The sequence below is a fragment of the Coregonus lavaretus genome, assembly GCF_964263955.1.
Source record: "Coregonus lavaretus genome assembly, chromosome: 4".
Lineage (NCBI taxonomy): Eukaryota > Metazoa > Chordata > Actinopteri > Salmoniformes > Salmonidae > Coregonus > Coregonus lavaretus.
This window is the reverse complement of record NC_139991.1, coordinates 58,252,751-58,273,881: the sequence shown is the minus strand read 5'-3', so window position 1 is coordinate 58,273,881 and position 21,131 is coordinate 58,252,751. Positions and strand designations below refer to the sequence as shown.

The 21,131-nt window shown below is 46.2% G+C and overlaps 1 long non-coding RNA gene across 1 annotated transcript; it reads right to left on the bottom strand.

Annotated features, from left to right (window-relative positions):
• Positions 1–7,619: 7,619 nt before the first annotated feature.
• Positions 7,620–9,663, bottom strand: LOC311128086. Its single transcript, XR_014613179.1, has 3 exons — positions 9,486–9,663; positions 8,795–8,865; positions 7,620–7,774 (listed from the first exon to the last, which is right to left on the bottom strand). It is a non-coding gene; the product is annotated as an uncharacterized lncRNA (long non-coding RNA).
• Positions 9,664–21,131: the final 11,468 nt, after the last annotated feature.

Sequence of the window (21,131 nt, the reverse complement as noted above, 5' to 3'; positions counted from 1 at the left end):
ACATTCCTCGGCATGGTGCAGTGCTCGTGGCTCAAGCGGAGAGTGGCAACTGGCATAGCAGCAGCTTTGCTATGGAAAGGGACTATCGGCAAAGCCGATCGTCAACGGCCGATACACTAGCAAAGGCCAATAATCGGCCCTTTATATTGACATAGGCTAAGCAGATGGAAATAACCACAATTAGCCTATTTCAACATATTTCTATGTAAATATTCAAATGTATCTAACCACATTTATCCATACTACATGCAAATGTAAAATATGTTACACAAATACACAATACCACTGTCTTTACAGACAGATTTAGCAGTTCCTCTTTGGGTAGAGAGTGAGACAGAAAGGGAATGCTCCTAACCCTAATTTCCCTGTACCTGGCTCAGAATGCTGTATTTTTTTGGCTTGTCGGAGGGAAAAGTGAGGGCCCCTGTCCAGCCGGCTCATTACCATTCCATTCGCATCTCAGCCCAGATTCACCCGGAGAAGAACTCAGGCCATTGTTAGGAGGCCATGTGCATGTGGGTCTTTGAGAAGCCAAATGAGACTTGTGAAGTGTGAGCCTAACTCTCTGACAAGCGTGTGTCCCCACAGTAGTGCTGAGCAATAAGTGCTTTTTGAGGTTGGTTCGGTATAATCACAGTTTTCAATGCTGTAACACTAAGCAATTGATGGTAGTGATTGGCCATTACTGCATATCACGTATTAATAAATCATCCTTTATTCACATTACTTTAATAAAATATTTCAGTTCGGGATATTACTTTTTTTTGGATTACTTAATATTTTATTTATAGTCACCATATCATCTCTGCTCAGGCTGTAGCAGCCAGCCATCTCTGTGCTCCCCAAAGAGTCATCCTTCAGGCTAGTAGGCTAACCATAGCTGACTAGCTGCGTTCTGTCTGACAAAATCACTATTTCAGTAGTTTTTCAAAGTAGATCAGGCATACTTTTAACACTGCTAAATAACAACTATCAATCAATTACATGTACTGTCGGATAGAAATACCTAAGCAACCGCTCTTTATTCCCCTCGTGTCTCTCTATCGCTCTTCCTCTCCATGTCTGTCTGCCGGCCCCACAGGCTTGCCCGGAAAGAACCAAATGAGAACAGGCACAATGGATTCTGGTCATTGCAGTTAATTACCAACTTTTCTGCACTTAATTATGAGGAGTTTGGACAACAAGTCTCAGAGACAAATCTCTCGAGAAACGGCACAAATGGTGCGTTCAGCGCACAAAAAACTAAAAAACTAAATGGAATTCAAATAATTGTCAATTAATTCTTAAAAAACCAAGATGTCTTTAAAAAACTAAAATAAACCAACATTTGGGTTAATCGCTCAGCACTTGTCCACAGTCAGTGTGCATGGGTGTTCACAGTCACTGTGTGAAGTTGAGATGCCATGATGACAATCCTGACCTTCACAGTGACCAGGGGACCTTGCCAAGTCACTTTCTGATAGTTGCATGTTGTACTGGACAGTTCACAGGGGATGCGACCGAAAGTCCACCACGTTGGCGGTTCCATGTTTATTTACAATATAGCGAGATAAAAACTAACCCAATCCCCCAAACTAGCCAATGAGCTTCAATTTCCTCTGTGACAAAACCTCACCCCACACTCAATTCATTGTAAAGCCCTATTGAGCAAGTCTGCATACCAGGCCCCTAAAGGGTACACTTCAAAATACGCAATAATTTATTACAGTCCTGCCGAATAAATATTCACCCTTTTGTAGCTAAAGCAAATAAGCCCACCAAACTGTCAGTGTACATAAGATCAGCTCCTTTACATACAGATGTGCAACAGTTTAAAGGGATGTTTTGTCAAGTACAGTTTTGTCAAAAGCAAGTCTCTCTGGCTCACAGTAGTAGAACAGTATAGAAGAGACTGAACAAAAGCACTGATTCTACAGAGAGGGAAGGAGGATCTAAATGTCCTCATATTAAAAGGAATGGCATATGATACATTTTGGCAGGGTTGGGGGAGATTCCATTTATTTTCTGTAGGCTATTTGGTTAATGCACGTACATAAAATGAAGAGAAGACAATTTGAAGTGATGCCTTCTGTGCATTGTCATACTGTCCCCTGTGGTGTCTGTAAAATTACATAATTATGTGCGAGTGGCACAAGTCCTAGACCAGGGGTCCCAATCACATTCAGCTGTGGGACGATTTTTCCATGAGCAGATGGTCGGAACATAGTTGTAAATCATTTGTACACTGCAAATCGACTGCAAGAAACCCAAACAGATATAGTATGAGAAAAACAGAATCCTTTCAAACCTTGGTATATATGATCACATATGCCCAGTGCTTCACTTGTACTGAAATAGGATCCGGTACTCATTTTGGGTGCCGGTACGGTTTATATTTTAGGTGCAGGAGCTTCACAATACTTTTGAGCTAATATTCTATAAGAGGAACAGGAGCTCAAGCAGTAGAACATTTGAGGTGTCGGTACTCCGCTCCGGTGAGCTCCTGCCCAAGTCAAGCACTGAATATGCCCCTATTTATGCGTGGGAATACTTCGGAACAGATTTCCTAAATTAAAATCACTTCGAGCTCATTTCCTGGTGATATTACAATCATGTCCAAGAATGAAAATTATTAATTAGTTGCGTTTTTTTTATATACTTATCTTTTGCTCAGAAAGCTTGGGGGGCCCGGGCCTCATCAGTGGCGAAGTGGTCTAAGGCACTGCATCGCAGTGCTAGCTGTGCCACTAGAGATCCTGGTTCGAGTCCAGGCTCTGTCGCAGCCGGCCGCGACCGGGAGACCCATGGGGCGGAGCACAATTGGCCCAGCGTCGTCCAGGTTAGGGGAGGGTTTGGCTGGCAAGGATGTTCTTGTCCCATCGCGCACTAGCGACTCCAGTGGCGGGCGCTGTGCACGCTGACACGGTCGCCAGGTGTACGGTGTTTCCTCCAACACATTGGTGCGGCTGGCTTCCGGAGGACGCACGGCTCTCGACCTTCGCCTCTCCCGTGTCTGTACGGGACAAGACTGTAACTACCAATTAGATACCACGAAATTGGGGAGAAAAAGGGGTAAAAACAGTGCGACCATTTTAGTCGCATATGCGCCTAAATATTTTGCTGTGCGACCTGGAACTTTTTATTTAGGAGCATCAGTGATTTGAGAGTCTTTGACTTGGTCTTACAGTATCTAACATGTATGGTAAGATGATTACACTACAGAAAGGGAGGGGAAAAGTCACAGAAAAACAGGCTTATGCTTAGTCCATCTGATCGGTCTGATCTGATTTTATGGTTGCTGGTTATCTGCAATGACATCACCTATTTTGACACTTGGCTGTCTCCCATGTTAAATAGCCTAAACAAACAATAGGCTACGTGGAGCTTGTTGTGCTTACTCCCATGACACACCAACATGGGGCCTGTTGTGATTACTACTATGACACTAACACTATGGACACTTAAAGACCACGGTGACCCTCCTCACTCTTCACTATTGCAACAGTAAAATCCCACAGAATGAGCCTCAGTATCACTTCTGGATTAGGTTTGCTAATCGAGCTGTTCCAAACCAGTTTGATTAGGTCAACAACTTGTAAGGCATTAGAGACAAAGTGACAGACAAAATTTGCCTAGTTCTGCACTCAAAGACAGAACGTACCACTAAAACTGACGAAGTCAACATATCTGGCATAAATCAAAGCTATGATGTACGGAAGCCCAGAGAGAACAGATGAATAAAAAAATATATATTCCGTTATGTCGAGCACACGACAGATGTGCTCTAAACAAAGGTCTTACATCTTTGTAGAGTCTTACTGCCTCTGATGCACTATGACACTGCTGTCAATCTATCAATACGTCCACTCCTATTTATAGAGTTTCTTGTGATCGACAAAATAACTTTTGTTATGTCGTGATCATGAGATAAATAAGTTGTGATCGACATAACGAGGGAATACATTTTTTTTTGCCCTCTCTGGACTTCCGTAATGATGCAGTTGACGTGATCTCAACTAACAATATTTTGCCTAGAGCTCGACTGATAAAATCGGTTGAACGATATAAAAATCGGCCGATATTAGCCTTTCACAGATATACTTGTATCAGTCTTTATTTCACAGATAAAGCGCCGATATTATGTACGTAGAATGAACAAATATGTCTGCTTATTTACAGTCATTTATTTTTATTTTTCAATGGTTGCCTGAAGAGGTGTGAGATGCTCATTGAACATAATTCAGCCCTAAGTCACGACATGAGAGAGAGTAGGCATGGTAGTTTGACGACGAGTAGCTTGCCACAGCCAGTGACAGCGTATTTAAATATTAAATAATCAAAAGTACACTTCACCAAGCAAGCAGCCCCGGTCCTCATCACACTCTCACTTAGTTAACGTTAGCTGGCCAGCAATGTGGTTAGGCTCTATCTAGCCAGCAAGGTAGTTAGCCAGCTAGCTAGCAAGAGATCTGTGCTACTTGTGCGAACACTGGACTGGCGCCAAAGTGAACACAACAATAACACTTACTGTCTGGGCCTATTAGGGGCTTCTTTAGTTAGTTTTCCGAAGTATGCCATCTGCAAAAAGCAAGACAGTTGGCACAGATCTATCATTCAGGCCATGTGCTTGCATTCATGATGAGATAAGATTGTTAGCCAGCTAGCTAAATTAGAACGTGTGTGACTAAAACCAGTGCGGCAAGCATTTTCTTGCATGAATGTTTTCAGTCATCTGCGCATTGAAATATAAAACTGTGTATTTTGCATTATGGTTTAAGTAAGAAAACATTGTCGTAATGAACAACTAGCCTGTGCTTGTCATATAAGGGTCATAACAAGCTCTCATTGCAAGGTTGCCAAGGTTCTTTACATGACCTTTGACTGATGTAAAGCACTTGTGAATCTATATAGTTGATTTTTGGTGATGATCAAATAAACCACAAATAAAATTCTTAAATAATGTTAATTTTAATATTTAGTTAAAGATTCACTATGCAGAAATCACACCGCTATTTTCTGGTTGCTACAATTCTAATAGTTTCCCTAATTTCAGTTTGTGACAAAACAAGCAAGTACAGTTTAGAGAATCATTGTACCATTTAATCCACTGTGAAATATATTTTTCATAACCCAAAAAATATTGTATTTTCAGCTGTTATACAAAACCAAAAGTAAAATATGCAAAAACTAAACTTAAGAACGGGAAGCATAGAAATAGCACACATAGAACAGATATACCGCTTCTTAGACTTGTTTTCAATGAGAATGACAGATCTATAAGTCACATTTCTATGCGAATTTGGTCAGGTAGTCCAAAAATTTACATATTGCAGCTTTAAGAAATCATCATTTAGAATATCTGAAACATTTGGAGCACAATGTGTAAAAACTGTCTGTTTTTCAATCTACATCTAAAAAAAAAAACGATATATCGGCAGATATACCGGTAATCGGTGTCTTTTGCATCCATAAAATTGGTATCAGACCCAAAATCTCATATCGTCCGAGCTTTCATTTTTGCCTACATAGTGCATTCGGAAAGTATTCAGACCCCTTGACTTTTTCCACATTTTGTTATGTTACAGCCTTATTCTAAAACAGATTAAATAGTTTTTTCCTTCCTCATCAATCTACACACAATACCCCATAATGACAAACCAAAACAGGATTAGACATTTTTGCAAATATATTAAAAACAGAAATATAACATTTACATAAGTATTCAGACCCTTTACTCAGTACTTTGTTGAAGCAACTTTGGCAGCAATTACAGCTTAGTCTTCTTGGGTATGACGCTACAAGCTTGGCACACCTGTATTTGGGGAGTTTCTCCCATTCTTCTCTCAGATCCTCTCAAGCTGTCAGGTTGGATGGGGAGTGTCGCTGCGCAGTTATTTTCAGGTCTCTCCAGAGATGTTCGATCAAATCAAATTTAATTTGCCACATGTGCTGAATACAACAGGTGTAGACATTACCGTGAAATGCTTACTTTCAGCCCTTAACCAACAATGCATTTATTTTCAAGTCTGGGCCACTCAAGGACATTCAGAGACTTGTCCCGAAGCCACTCCTGCGTTGTCTTGGCTGTGTCCTTAGGGTCATTGTCCTGTTGGAAGGTGAACCTTCGCCCCAGTCTGAGGTCCTGAGCGCTCTGGAGCAGGTTTTCATCAAGGATCTCTCTGTACTTTGCTCCGTTCATCTTTGCCTCGATCCTGACTAGTCTCCCAGTCCCTGCCGCTGAAAAACATCCCCACAACCTGATGCTGCCATCACCATGCTTCACCGTAGGGATGGTGCCAGGTTTCCTCCAGACGTGACGCTTGACATTCAGGACAAAGAGTTCAATCTTGGTTTCATCAGACCAGAGAATCTTGTTTCTCATGTTCTGAGAGTCCTTTAGGCAAACTCCAAGCTTGTTGTCATGTGCCTTTTACTGAGGAGTGGCTTCCGTCTGGCCACTACGATAAAAGCGTGATTGGTGGAGTGCTGCAGAGATGGTTGTCCTTCTGGAAGGTTCTCCCATGTCCACAGAGGAACTCTGGAGCTCTGTCAGAGTGACCATTGGGTTCTTAGTCACCTCCCTGACCAAAGCCCTTCTCCCCCGATTGCTCAGTTTGGCCAGGCGATCAGCTCTAGGAAGAGTCTTGTTGGTTCCAAACTTCTTCCATTTAAGAATGATGGAGGCCACTTTGTTCTTGGGGACCTTCAATGCTGCAGACATTTTTTGGTACCCTTCCCCAGATCTGTGCATCGACAAACTCCTGTCTCTACAGACAATTCCTTCGACCTCATGGCTTGGTTTTTTGCTCTGATAAGCACTGTCAACTGCGGGACCTTATATTGACAGGTGTGTGCCTTTCTAAATCATGTCCAATCAATTGAATTTAGCACGGGTGGACTCCAATCAAATTGTAGAAACATCTCAAGGATGATCAATGGAAACAGGATGCACTGGAGCTCAATTTCAAGTCTCATAGCAAAGGGCCTGAACACTTATGTAAATAAGGTATTCGTTTTTATATACATTTGCAAAAATTTATAAAAACCTGTTTTCACTTTTTCATTATGTGGTATTGTGTGTAGATTGATGAGGGGAAACAATTATTAAATCCATTTTAGAATAAGGCTGTAATGTAACCAAATGTGGAAAAAGGGGTCTGAATACATTATGGCGACACCCCAAAATATTCTCAGAGAACCTACAAAATACTGACATTGCATAACAGAGCAACAGAACACAGACAATGCCAGCAAGCAGGAAGAAAAGAAAGAAAGAGCAGCATGAAGGAAGGACACAAATGGACAGAGTCCGACGGACAAACACACACACCAGCTCAATCACACACATCCTTTGAGTCTTAGCTCTGTACACACTTCTCAGCATCCAGAGATATCAAATTGAGGTTGAGTTTGTCTTACATGGAGGGACTGAAAAATCATACCGGGTGTGGATTTTCCTTGCTGACAAGAAGCCATTCGATTAGGCTATTCAAGTTCAAACAGTAAACAGTGGGTTGAACTAGTGTTGACAGCAAGCATAAGAATACCTGTGATATTGTTCTCCACGATACCCATCCTGGTACCTGGGACCATGACCAGGTCCAAAGATACAGTAGATTGACACCAGAAGTTCTCCCTACCTGGGTTTCATTGGCGATGCGTGGAGGCACCTCAATACCGATCTTTGTTAGCTCCCGGTCCTTGTAGCGGCCGTACTGGTCGTATCCCATGTAGCCTCCACCGGTGGCGATGAGGAGGGGAAAGGGCCTGATGCGAGCCTGAAGGCCTAGAGAGGCTGCATTGAACCACCATCGCCATGCACCATGCATATACACAAGGTTAATAGTAGGAACAGTTACGGCACTTTCCATAAGAAGTCTTGCATAAATATATTTTTTATCATAATTCTTATTGTAGCTAAATGTGCACTTCACGGTATTGTAAATAAACCATAGAACAGGGTAGACTAATTACTGAGTTGAGACAACAGCCTAGGCTACTAGCTGGATAGTGTGATATCGTTTTGACTCACATCAAATTATGTAATTATTTGTGTCTGTGAAAGTTCACCATGTAAGTTTTTACTGATAATGTACTGGCTAGAATGAGAGAAGCCCTAATATAAACAATTAACAGACCAGTGTTTGGCAAACCCACAGCCAAGGGTAGTTGTGCCAAACGTAAAATATCTAGGCCTAACAATTTATGTCTCGATGCTTGCATCAATGCACAATTCTTTCAAACACTGAAACCATTGTGGTGTAATCAGTGGTATAGTAGAGGGTACATGTTTATCCACCTTTTTTATTTTGCGCGAGCATTTACCCACCTATTTTTTAACCACTACATCACTGCGTGTAATCCATTAGTGCACAACTTAAGACTCCAACATTGTTATAAAATACAAAAATATATGGCTTTGTCATAAGAATACTATAGCAACTGATGATTTATACACCTACTAAGGCCATTGGAATGTTCAGTAAATTGGTACTACAATTTCCACCTCACTGTCTCTGAATTTGTTACATTGGTGTCAGAGGTGAGATGGCGCCCCTGTGAGGCCATTGGAGGAATGCACTAGTAGGGGTCTGAAGGTGTTTTAAAGAGTTTGTAAGCGATACAGGATGGTAGAAAGCAGTAATGCCACTTTACTTTTGGTTAACGCACTACCACTGAGTATGTTCATCTTATTAGCACAGAGACTAATGGGAATGTAGTCTAAGAGTTTTAGACAGCCCCAGTCACCATGTTGGTTGTAAATGCCTGGGTCTTGTCAGGGACTATTGTGTGAGGATGTCAGTGTGAAACTCACCACTGGAAAATGAACGCCATGGCCCCTGCTGAGACTGTCTGGCTCTTTGTACTCTGAAGAGGAGCCAGCCACTGCAGGCAGACAGAAGAAGCACACTCTAGTTATATATTTCAATAACTATCCCAATACCATATTAAGACATCCGACCTAAAATAAATATAATTAAGCAATAAGGCCCGAGGAGGTGTGGTATGGCCAATATACCATGGCTAAGTGCTGTTCTTACGCAAGACGCAACGCGGAGTGCCTGGATACATCTATTAGCCGTGGTATATTGGCCACCAGTGCAAATTTTTGCGCCAAATTTACTTTAATATTTTTCCTGCCAGCATGGTGGCCCAACCACTAAACTGTGAGTGGCATTGTCACTGACAAATTGACAGAGACAACAATGCAGAATCATAACATAGTAGGTGGGGTTGTAAACAACCCAATATTGCTGACTCGTAGTAACGTTAGATATCAAATGCTTTTGACACGAGTGACAAGACATTCGCGTCATGATAAGAGCTAGTTAGCTAGCTGGCTAATGTTAGCTGTAAGTACCTTTGAAATGAGCAAACCGGGGTTCATTTTCTCCCAACAACAAAATTATATTATGCCTCTTCCAATGGTGTGTAGCCACCATGCATAGGAATAGCAACGTAATTCGGCAAATAGACGAACTTTCACAAGCAAACTACAACATTACCTGCCAATTCTCCTCGCTGTCAATGTCAGCTGATTACAGCACACCTTTCCTAAGGACGCTGCCATCTTGTGAGTGTGTAGAACGCTCGTGTATACAACCAATCAGAACTCGGTATTGAGGAAAGCTTCTTCGCAAAACGAATATTAATCCTAGCTGAAGGTCTTTGTTGCCACCTAATGGATTGGGATACTATAACACTGTGTCTGACAGTGACAAAGAGTATGGCAAAGATTTGTATACCTAACCCAAGATATACCACAGCCTGTCGTTTCCAATGGGAGCAAATTAATCACAGTAAGGAGGTGGGCAGAGCCAAGCACGAGCTAGCACGAGTCTATTGGCATGTTCTAGCATTATTTGCATATTTCCGTTAGGGAACGCCTACTCTGTGAAGTGCGCGTGTGCAATAACTCAATTCGCCCTTGTACTCGTTCTAAACAACGCAATTTTTGGAAACTTTGACAAAGGGTAAAGTCTACCAAACTTAGTCCACTCTACTTGCAACATATTTTAGTTTTCGAAACAGAAACCTGTATTCAGATCAAATGTTTCATAGATGAGTAAATTAGCAGAACGTCGGCCAAAATCCATCTCGCTCTATCTTCTCCCACTGCCGGCCATTCCCGGATAAATGTATTGTCTGTGAGTATGGGGTTGTGACGAGATCTACCATTGAAATACCGCGAGAGTATTCCGTTGCTATGGCGATAGCATCCTAGAGTTAGGTTAATTTAGTTAACTAGCTAGCTAGCTAGAGTCGCTCGGCGATGGTAGAAAATAGAATTTTAACCATAGACTGGTTTGCTCATTCATCTGTGATGACAGTATTCATAATTACATTTACATTTTAGTCATTTAGCAGACGCTCTTATCCAGAGCGACTTACAGTTAGTGAATACATATATTTTTTTTATACTGGCCCCCCGTGGGAATCAAACCCACAACCCTGGCGTTGCAAACGCCATGCTCTATCAACTGAGCTAGATCCCTGCCGGCCATTCCCTCCCCTACCCTGGACGACGCTGGGCCAATTGTGCGCCACCCATGAGTCTCCCAGTCGCGGCCGGCTGCGACAGAGCCTGGATTCGAACCAGGATCTCTAGTGGCACAGTTAGCACTGCGATGCAGTGCCTTAGACCACTGCGCCACTCAGGAGTGGTGACCTGACTAGATCATAAAAGAACAACTGTCCAGACAGAGGATTGAGTTTACGAATGGACGGTTTATTAAACCAACTTTACACAGGCTACTGTTTGGCCGTAGCCCACGCCAAATAAATGAAAGATAACCCACAAGCCAATCGTGACCTTCTCTTGTGAAGCCCAGACGTAAAAAAGAGAGAGAACAAAGGCTAAACCTGGTCTTAACTTCCAATGCTCCATCCCCCTGCCCAACCCCCCTCCACGCCACTCCGCCAACCGCCAGGATGCCCGGCATCAGAACATTCCAGGCATTCCCGTGATTGGCAGATAGCAGGTTGATTGACATGTCGGACCCCGCGAACACTGGGTACTGGTAGGTACAACACAACCATCTACTAGCCTAACACATAACACACAGCTGTCTGTGCGGGTCGCTACACAGCCCCCCCACCACAAAGTCCCTCGTCCCAGAGGGAACAAACAAAGTCTCTGAAGCGACCCGGAGGTCTCCTTTGCCTGCGTGGCTGTGATGGCCGCAGAGTGCCCCTCTGGGAACCAGGGGATGAAGGCAAGGACATGGGGGACAAGGAAGCGGGAACGGGTAATACAGTCCGTGGCTCTGGGGAACCACGCGGTGACACAGGGGGAGTGGGCTGTCTGGAGCCTTGTCTGCGGCACCTGGGGGTGGGTGCCTGGAGAATGTCATTGCCAGAGAGGGGAATTGTGGGGGTTCCTGGGGTTTGGGGAGAAGAGGCCCCTCTATATGGGGCTAACCTGTCCCGGTGCAGTGTCACCTTTCTCCCCCTGGGAGGAAGCTGCACCCGGTAAACAACCTCCCCTACCCTCTCCAGGACACTGCAGGGTCCCACCCAGTGACTGTCCAACTTGGGGCATCTGCCTTTTTTCCTTAGCGGGCTGTAGATCCAGACCAGCTCCCCAGCCACAAAGTGCCTTCCCCGGGTGTGCACGTCATAGTTCCTCTTCTGCCTCACACCTGCATTCAGCAGCTGCTCTCTGGCGAAGGTGTGGGCTGTCTCCAGGCGGTCCTGGAGTCTCCGGGCATACTCCGGCCCCGGGGAAACATGAGGGCTATCCAGGGGCCGACCAAACGCCATCTCCGCAGGGGTACGGATCTCTCTCCCCAGCATGAGGAGGGCAGGCGTGCAGGAGGTGGTGTCTTGGACAGCGGAGCGGCATGCCATGAGGACCATAGGCAGGTGCTTGTCCCAGTCACGCTGGTGTTTGGAAGAGACGATGGCCAGCTGCTGTCCAAGCGTTTTGTTGAAGCGCTCCACAAGGCCATCACTTTGAGGATGGAGGGGAGTAGTGCGGGTCTTGTGCATACCCAGCCTCTCACACATGGTGGCGAACACACGGGACTCAAAGTTTCTGCCTTGGTCGCTGTGGATGGACTCTGCAGCTCCAAACCTGCTGAACATCCCCGCTGTCAGTGCGTCGACGATGGTCTCTGCCTCCTGGTCAGGCAGAGCATAAGCCTCGGCCTTTGTGAAATAGTCCATGGCCGTGAGCACCCAGCGGTTTCCACTGTCTGTGGTGGGGAACGGCCCAACTACATCCACTCCCACCCTCTCCATGGGAGCCCCCACTGGGAACTGTTGGAGCTGAGCATGAGAGCGGCCTGGGGGGCCCTTTCTCGCTGTGCAGTTGTCACAGCGGCGGCAAAAGTCTTCCACATCCCTCTTGTGCTGCCCCCAGTAAAAGCCCTGACGGAGGCAGCGCAGTGTTTTTGTGACCCCAAAGTGTCCAGTCCCCACCCCCCCATGAGTACTCTGGAGCACAGCCTCCCGCAATGCTTTTGGGACCACCACCTGCCACCTCTCCTCCCCCGTAACTGACTCCTTCCATGCCCGCTGTAACACGCCATCAGCCAGCCGCAGTCGCTCAAACTTTGACCACAACCCTTTGGTCGCGAGTGAGAGCGCTGTCACCTCTTCCCATGGTGGCCTCACCTGCGCCTCTACCCACTGTAGCACTGGCTGTAGGTCTGTGTCCCGTCCCTGCTGCTGCCCCCATTCAGCCACGTCGACAGTCTGCAGCTTACAGCAGACAGGCCCGCTCGCCCGACACACTGTGGCACAGACCCCCTCCTCTGCACACAGCTCTCTCTCCCGTCCCTCTCTCCGTTCACAGTGGCGGCAGCCGTCTGCAGTACAGGGCAGACGGGACATGGCGTGAGGCTCCTCCAACCAGCGTGCCACCTGCCCCTCTGGCTCTCTGAAAGACATGAGCCACTGGAGAGCAGAGTGGTCAGTCCTTACAGTAAAGGGCAGACCACCCAGGTAGTACTTGAAGTGTTTGACGGAAGCCACAACAGCCAAGAGCTCCCGCCGGGTGACACAGTAGCGGCGCTCATGTTTGTCAAATGTTTTGCTGAAGTACACCACCGCTCTCTCCCCCTCTGGCCCCACCTGGGCCAGCACCCCACCCATGCCCACATTGCTCGCGTCTGTGTCCAGGATAAAGGGCAATGTGAGGTCAGGGGGGGCGAGCACGGGGGCCTCGATCAGTGCACGTTTGAGGGTGTTGAACGCCTCCTCACACTCCACTGTCCAAGTGAAAGCCTTGTCCTTCGGCAGCAGGCGGTTCAGTGGAGCAGCAACGCTTGAGAAGCCCCGTACAAACCTCCTGTAGTACGAGGCCAGGCCCAGGAAGCTCTTCAGCTGACGCTGGTCGGTGGGGGTGGGCCAGTCTCTGACAGCCGCTACCTTGTCCTCCATGGTGCTGATCCCCTCCTTCCCCACTCGGTGGCCCAAGAAGGACACCTCTCTCCTCATGAAGTGGCACTTCTCGGGGTGGAGCTTCAGACCTGCGGCGGCCACCCTCTCCAGCACACACCGTAGCGCCCCCAGGGCTGACTGGAAGGAGCTGCCATGGGCCAGGATGTCATCGAGGTATACCAGACACTGCTGTCGGGGGATGCCATCCAGCACCCTGTCCATCAAACGCTCAAAAGTAGCTGGAGCGTTGCACAGGCCAAAGCACAGGACCTTGAACTGCCAGTGTCCTCTGTTAGTGGAGAACGCAGTTTTGGCTCTGGCCTCTGGGGAGAGGGGCACCTGGCAGTAGCCACTGCGGAGGTCTAGTGAGGAGAACCAGGAGGACCCCCTAACCAGGACCAGCGACTCATCGATACGTGGTATGGGGTATGAGTCCTTCCTGGTTACCTCATTCAGCCGCCTGTAGTCCGCACAGAACCTCAGCTTGCCCCCCTTCTTCGGAACCATGACGACTGGCGCCGCCCAGGGGCTGTCTGAGGGCTCAATGAAGTCTGCCCGCTGCATCTCCAACACAGCCTTGTCTGCCGCCTCCTGGCGTGCCAGCGGGATACGGCGGGGACGCATCTTGATAGGTCGAGCATCACCTGTGTCGATCTCATGCTGCACCAGATGAGTCTGACCCACCTCTTCCTCACTCAGCGCAAAGCTGTCTCTGAATTCAAACAGCAACTGCCTCAACCGTTCCTGCTGCTCGGGGTCAAGACCAACACAGTTCCTCCCCCATATCTCCCTCACTGCAGACAGTGTCCTCTCCCCTCCCATCTGGGGTAGCTGGGCTGGGGGGGCGCGGCCCGGGCTCACAGAGGACTGTGTCGTGGAGGTAGCTGGGGGAATGTAACGCAACGCCGTAGGTGACAGGGGGGCTGGGGAAAAGTCACACCCAGATGTGGGGGAGGGGGGGCAGCCATGAGTCTCTGCTGCTTTAACTGTTGGAGTAAAGGGTTTGTTGGGTTGAGTGAATGTGACATTAGGGGCCATGGTGACCTCCGGCCCTCCCTGGAAGCTCAGTGTGCCCCTATTTAGGTCTAACTGGCAGCCTGTGCTCCTAAGAAAGTCCAACCCCAGGATACAAGGGTCCTGCACAGCCGCCACCCACACAGGATGACGCACAGTCCTGCCCCCTACTGTCAGAGTCATTATTCCCTTCCCTTTCATGGGTGCCAGCTCACCTGTGACTGTGCGGAGCTGAACAGTTGTAGGCTCACACTGAGTCCAACCTGGCACAATATCTGGCCTCACCAGGGTTACTGTGGACCCAGTGTCCACCAGGGCGGAGCAGGGTACCCCCTCCACAGTGACAGGGACATGACAAAAGTCCCCAACACAGGTCCGGCCCACCACAACAACAGGCTCCATCCGCTTGCCCTCGTCTGCTTCTGGGGGAAGTGGAGCCTTGCTTCCCCGTCTGTGCCGGTGGGCTCCTCCTGAAGAAGATGGTGGTTGGGATAGAAAGCCAGGGGTCCGCACTACCCGGTCTATGCGGACCCCGAGCCGTTTCCCTGAGCTCTGGGGGACATGGGGCAATCTCGGCGCAGATGGCCTGGCTGGCCACAACCCCAGCAGACCCTGGGACCAGGGCGTGTGTTTCGTGCCGCCTGTAGCGACACAGCACGAATTAGTTCTGTCATTTCAGCCACCCATGCAGGCTTTTCCGGCTCCGGGCTGCTCTGCCCCCCAGCTCGCACAGAGGGTCTGTCTCCCTGCACCCCCACCAAAGCCCCAGCTGAAGCCCCAGCCCACACCAGCTCCCTCTCCAAAGCCATCTCCAGGGCTACCTGCAATGACTCAGGATGAGCCAGCTGGGTCTGTATGCGCAGCTCCGTAGGAGAGAGCGCCTGTATGAACTGGTCCCGTGCTAGCTCGCTCTGCACGGAGGGGGGCATGTGAGCATATGCCCGCCGAGAGAGGCTCTCAATGTCATTAGCTAGCACCCGTAGAGGCTCTCCAGGCTGCCTGCGTCTATTACTCAGTTCGGAGCGCAGTAGCCCGGGCTGTACACACTGTCCATAGCGCCTCCTCAGTGCTCCCACTAAAGCACCATAATCCCGTCTGTCCTCGGGGCTAATCAATATCAAACAGGCCAGAGCTTCATCCGTGAGGCATAAAGCCAACTGCAGTGCCCTATCTTCATCCGACCACCCCCTAAAATGAGCTAACAGTTCAAACTGAGCATGAAAAGCTTCCCAATCCGCCTTACCGGAATACTTCGGGGTCTTAACGGATACGGACGCAGCCGGGAACTGGGCGCCGCCATGTTTGTTTACATCCTGAGCCCCAGATTCCTCGTCCCGCCGCGTCGACGTCACCCCTTCGGTCCGCCCACCAGAATCCGCGCGAAACACAGTCGACGAAGCACTCATGCCCGCTTCAGCCGCCATCACTCTAACGTCCTCCCTCAAGCGGCCTCTGGGCTCCGATGCCCAGGGGATCTCCTCAGCCAGAACCCCCGACGTCCATGCACACGCACCTCCTTGGCCATAATCGTCCCCTACCTCCACCTTCACTTTCGGATTCCCTCGAAGCATCTTCAACTCCCGTTCTCACCTACGGTAGCTAGCCACAGAAGTCAGCTAGCTAGCTGGCTAACTTTTATCAACGTTTTTACTTCTGACACCAATGTGGTGACCTGACTAGATCATAAAATAACAACTGTCCAGACAGAGGATTGAGTTTACGAATGGACGGTTTATTAAACCAACTTTACACAGGCTACTGTTTGGCCGTAGCCCACGCCAAATAAATGAAAGATAACCCACAAGCCAATCGTGACCTTCTCTTGTGAAGCCCAGACGTAAAAAAGAGAGAGAACAAAGGCTAAACCTGGTCTTAACTTCCAATGCTCCATCCCCCTGCCCAACCCCCCTCCACGCCACTCCGCCAACCGCCAGGATGCCCGGCATCAGAACATTCCAGGCATTCCCGTGATTGGCAGATAGCAGGTTGATTGACATGTCGGACCCCGCGAACACTGGGTACTGGTAGGTACAACACAACCATCTACTAGCCTAACACATAACACACAGCTGTCTGTGCGGGTCGCTACAATAAGGATGTCACAGTGACATGCCAATTAGCCAACGTCACTGTCTTCGGGAAGCACGACAAGAAGCCAAGCTGGTGCGAAGGACGGTATTGCATTGGTGTTGTACTTGTATGGACGTGCTTACCTACATTAAGTGCTTCTACTGGGCAGCTGTATTCACGGTTTCGCCGGTGGTAGCTAACGTGGCCAATTTTTTCCCTGCCATGATTTTATTTCAAGTAGGATAGTACCAGCCTACACAATACATAAATAACAATCTAGATCTGGGTTTCCCAAACATTTATGCTTGGGCCACCCTTCCAGCATTGGTGAACATCCCGCGCCCACCATGCGGGCACGCGCCTCGTCTATGGGCACACAAGCGCTATTAATGACACAAACTGTTCACACCCCTCGTTGGTGGAGAATTGTGCAGATTTAAAGCATATTTCCTGCAATTCTACACATTTTGTCATGGGGTGCAAAGAAAATGATGCCGTTTTAAAGCAAATTTTCTTACGATACTATAAATTGAGCCATGTCTAATGTGTATTCATGTGATATTTGAGTGACTAAAAAATTACAACAATATACAGTGGGGAAAAATTATTTTGTCAGCCACCAATTGTGCAAGTTCTCCCACTTCAAAAGATGAGAGAGGCCTGTAATTTTCATCATAGGTACACGTCAACTATGACAGACAAAATCCAGAAAATCACATTGTAGGATTTTTAATGAATTTATTTGCAAATTATGGTGGAAAATAAGTATTTGGTCAATAACAAAAGTTTCTCAATACTTTGTTATATACCCTTTGTTGGCAATGACACAGGTCAAACGTTTTCTGTAAGTCTTCACACACTGTTGCTGGTATTTTGGCCCATTCCTCCATGCAGATCTCCTCTAGAGCAATGATGTTTTGGGGCTGTCGCTGGGCAACACGGACTTTCAACTCCCTCCAAAGATTTTCTATGGGGTTGAGATCTGGAGACTGTCTAGGCCACTCCAGGACCTTGAAATGCTTCTTACGAAGCCACTCCTTCGTTGCCCGGGCGGTGTGTTTGGGATCATTGTCATGCTGAAAGACCCAGCCACGTTTCATCTTCAATGCCCTTGCTGATGGAAGGAGGTTTTCACTCAAAATCTCACGATACATGGCCCCATTCATTCTTTCCTTTACACAGATCAGTCGTCCTGGTCCCTTTGCAGAAAAACAGCCCCAAAGCATGATGTTTCCACCCTCATGCTTCACAGTAGGTATGGTGTTCTTTGGATGCAACTCAGCATTCTTTGTCCTCCAAACACGACGAGTTGAGTTTTTACCAAAAAGTTCTATTTTGGTTTCATCTGACATTCTCCCAATCCTCTTCTGGATCATCCAAATGCACTCTAGCAAACTTAAGACGGGCCTGGACATGTACTGGCTTAAGCAGGGGGACACGTCTGGCACTGCAGGATTTGAGTCCCTGGCGGCGTAGCGTGTTACTGATGGTAGGCTTTGTTACTTTGGTCCCAGCTCTCTGCAGGTCATTCACTAGGTCCCCCCGTGTGGTTCTGGGATTTTTGCTCACCGTTCTTGTGATCATTTTGACCCCACAGGGTGAGATCTTCCGTGGAGCCCCAGATCGAGGGAGATTATCAGTGGTCTTGTATGTCTTCCATTTCTTAATAATTGCTCCCACAGTTGATTTCTTCAAACCAAGCTGCTTACCTATTGCAGATTCAGTCTTCCCAGCCTGGTGCAGGTCTACAATTTTGTTTCTGGTGTCCTTTGACAGCTCTTTGGTCTTCGCCATAGTGGAGTTTGGAGTGTGACTGTTTGAGGTTGTGGACAGGTGTCTTTTATGCTGATAACAAGTTCAAACAGGTGCCATTAATACAGGTAACGAGTGGAGGACAGAGGAGCCTCTTAAAGAAGAAGTTACAGGTCTGTGAGAGCCAGAAATCTTGCTTGTTTGTAGGTGACCAAATACTTATTTTCCACCATAATTTGCAAATAAATTCATAAAAAATCCTACAATGTGATTTTCTGGATTTTTTTTCCTCAATTTGTCTGTCATAGTTGACGTGTACCTATGATGTAGATGGGGCAAAAAACAACAACTAAATAACAAAATGTTGGCTGACATGGGCTAGTTCATCTAGACATTTCTGACAAGTTATAAATAGCTCTCTAAGGCATGCAATGACTAACATGACGAGAGGAACTGATGATGCACTACCCAATTTCGAAATTGTACCTACTATTACAACTTTCAAGAGTAAGTTTAAAGCCGAACTGAGTTCCCCAAAAAATCATTGTAAAAAAATATATGTTTTTATAGATGAGCATCGGTGGGACAAATTATCTTTGGATATTAAAGGGATACACTCCAAAATGACATTGGTTTCCTTACCCTGTAAGAAGTATATGGACAAGGTATGACAGCAAACCATGATTTGGTTTAGTTTACCTAGCCATTGCTTAAAATGCTAACTTTGTGTCACAAATCCAATACAAGTCAATGGTACCTATATTAGCATTTTTACACCTCCAAATCACGCGTCCAAATCATCTGAGTAACTTCATTGAGTTACACAATACATTTTTTTATACTTTTGGACAGCTTGGACATGAAGCGCGAACATGCTAATATATACTGAACAAAAATAGAAATGCAACATGTAAAGTTTTGGTCCCATGTTTCATGAGCTGAAATAAAAGATCCCAGAAATGTAATTGTATTATTTCTCTAAACTTTTGTTCACAAATTGGTTTACATCCCTGTTGGTGAGCATTTTTCCTTTACCAAGATAATCCATCCATCTGACAGGTGTGGCATATTAAGAAGCTGATTAAACAGCATGATCATTACACAGGTGCACCTTGTGCTGGGGACAATAAGGCCACTCTAAAATGTACAGTTGTTTCACAAGACAATGCCACAGATGTCTCAAGTTGAGGGAGCATGCAATTGGCATGTTGACTGCAGGAATGTCCACCAGAGATGTTGCCAGAGAATTGAATGTTCATTTCTCTACCATAAACCGCCTCCAACGTCATTTTAGATAATTTGCCAGTACGTCCAACCGGCCTCACAACCTCAGACCACGTGTAACCACGCCAGCCCGGGACCTCCATATCCGGCTTCTTCACCTGCGGGATCATCTGAGACCCGCCACCCGAACAGCTGATGAAACTGAGGAGTCTTTCTGTCTGTAATAAAGCCCTTTTGTGCTGAAAAACTCATTTTGACCATCCATGGCTACGCCCCTGCCCATTCGTGTGAAATCCATAGATTAGGGCCTAATGAATTAATTTCAATTGACTGATTTCCTTATATGAATTGTAACTCAGTACAATTGTTGAAATTGTTGTGTTTATATTTTTGTTCAGTATAGGTACCATTGACATTGGATTTGTGCCACACATGCTTAAACTGAGTTACAAATTGAAACAGTGGCCAGGTAAACAAAACCAAAGCATGGATTGCTGTCATACCTTGTCAATAGACTTTTTACCATACATGGTGAAATGGTCTCAGTCTCAAATTACACAAATACAAATGTCAACACTATTTTATTCATAATATATATTACAATTAAAATGACAATGATTGACAATACTAACCTTTAGTGTTGGTCTGTGAGATGCATGTCCACGGTAAGTGTCCATCACTTTTAACACAGGATGAAATAAGGAATAGGATTTTTTTTTTTTTTTACTGAATATAAAAAGTTACATTTTGAGACATGGGGGATCCCAAAGTGTGTCACTTTTTCCACTACACACCAGTGTAAACTAAAGAATCCGGTTACAGTCAAATTAAAGAAGAAAAATATATTTCACATCACTCACCAATAACTTTGTCACATTTTTCTACCATTCAGTCTCCGGCCTCAAGAGCAGAGGTCAGAGTGAGGAAGAGAAGGGGCACTAGAACACTTCACAGGGTCTGGCTCTTTGGGGGGTTATTAAGTGCAGACTTCTGCCACACCAGAAAAACTACTGGCAAATAGGTCCAGGGCAGTGGAGGAGTATATAAACAAAGATTGCAATCCGCATGAAGGCTCTCTTAGAAAGTAACCATACACTTAAAAAAAGACAAGAGAAAATGAATGACGAAAAGAAAAAACCCTCCAGAAAACATTTTTATAATGGCAGAACACTGTGTAAGTAATGGAGAAGTTTCAACAGTGGAATACTTGGGTGTTAAATGCAAACCCCATTAAATGAGTCAGGTAATGACACTTTTGAAATTGTGCTGAACAATTCATGAATGGATTATGTTAATGTCTGCTGATGCTGAGCTGAATGTTTCCACTTGATTCCGAACCAAGACCTGTCTGATATGTAATGACCATTGACCACAGATAGACTGAAAGTATTCACTTCAAATGAGTGTTCCATAATAAATGTCATGATTTAAAAAATAATGCATGATGAGAATTACGGTAATGAATTGAACACTACAACTATTTCATTGCTGGTTCCCAGATAAGTTCCTGCTTTAGCAAAATCCTTATCCCCACAGTCATTATGCAATGTAACAATGAAATTGCAGTAAGGTCAGGCTGTTTGGTATGACAATACTAGAAGTGTAGACTAAAGTAGAAACAGATCTGGCAACCAAGTCTTCCAATCTAAGGCATCAGAGTTCTTGATGGACCCATTTACGGGCCTGATTTTACTTCTTTTTTTTTT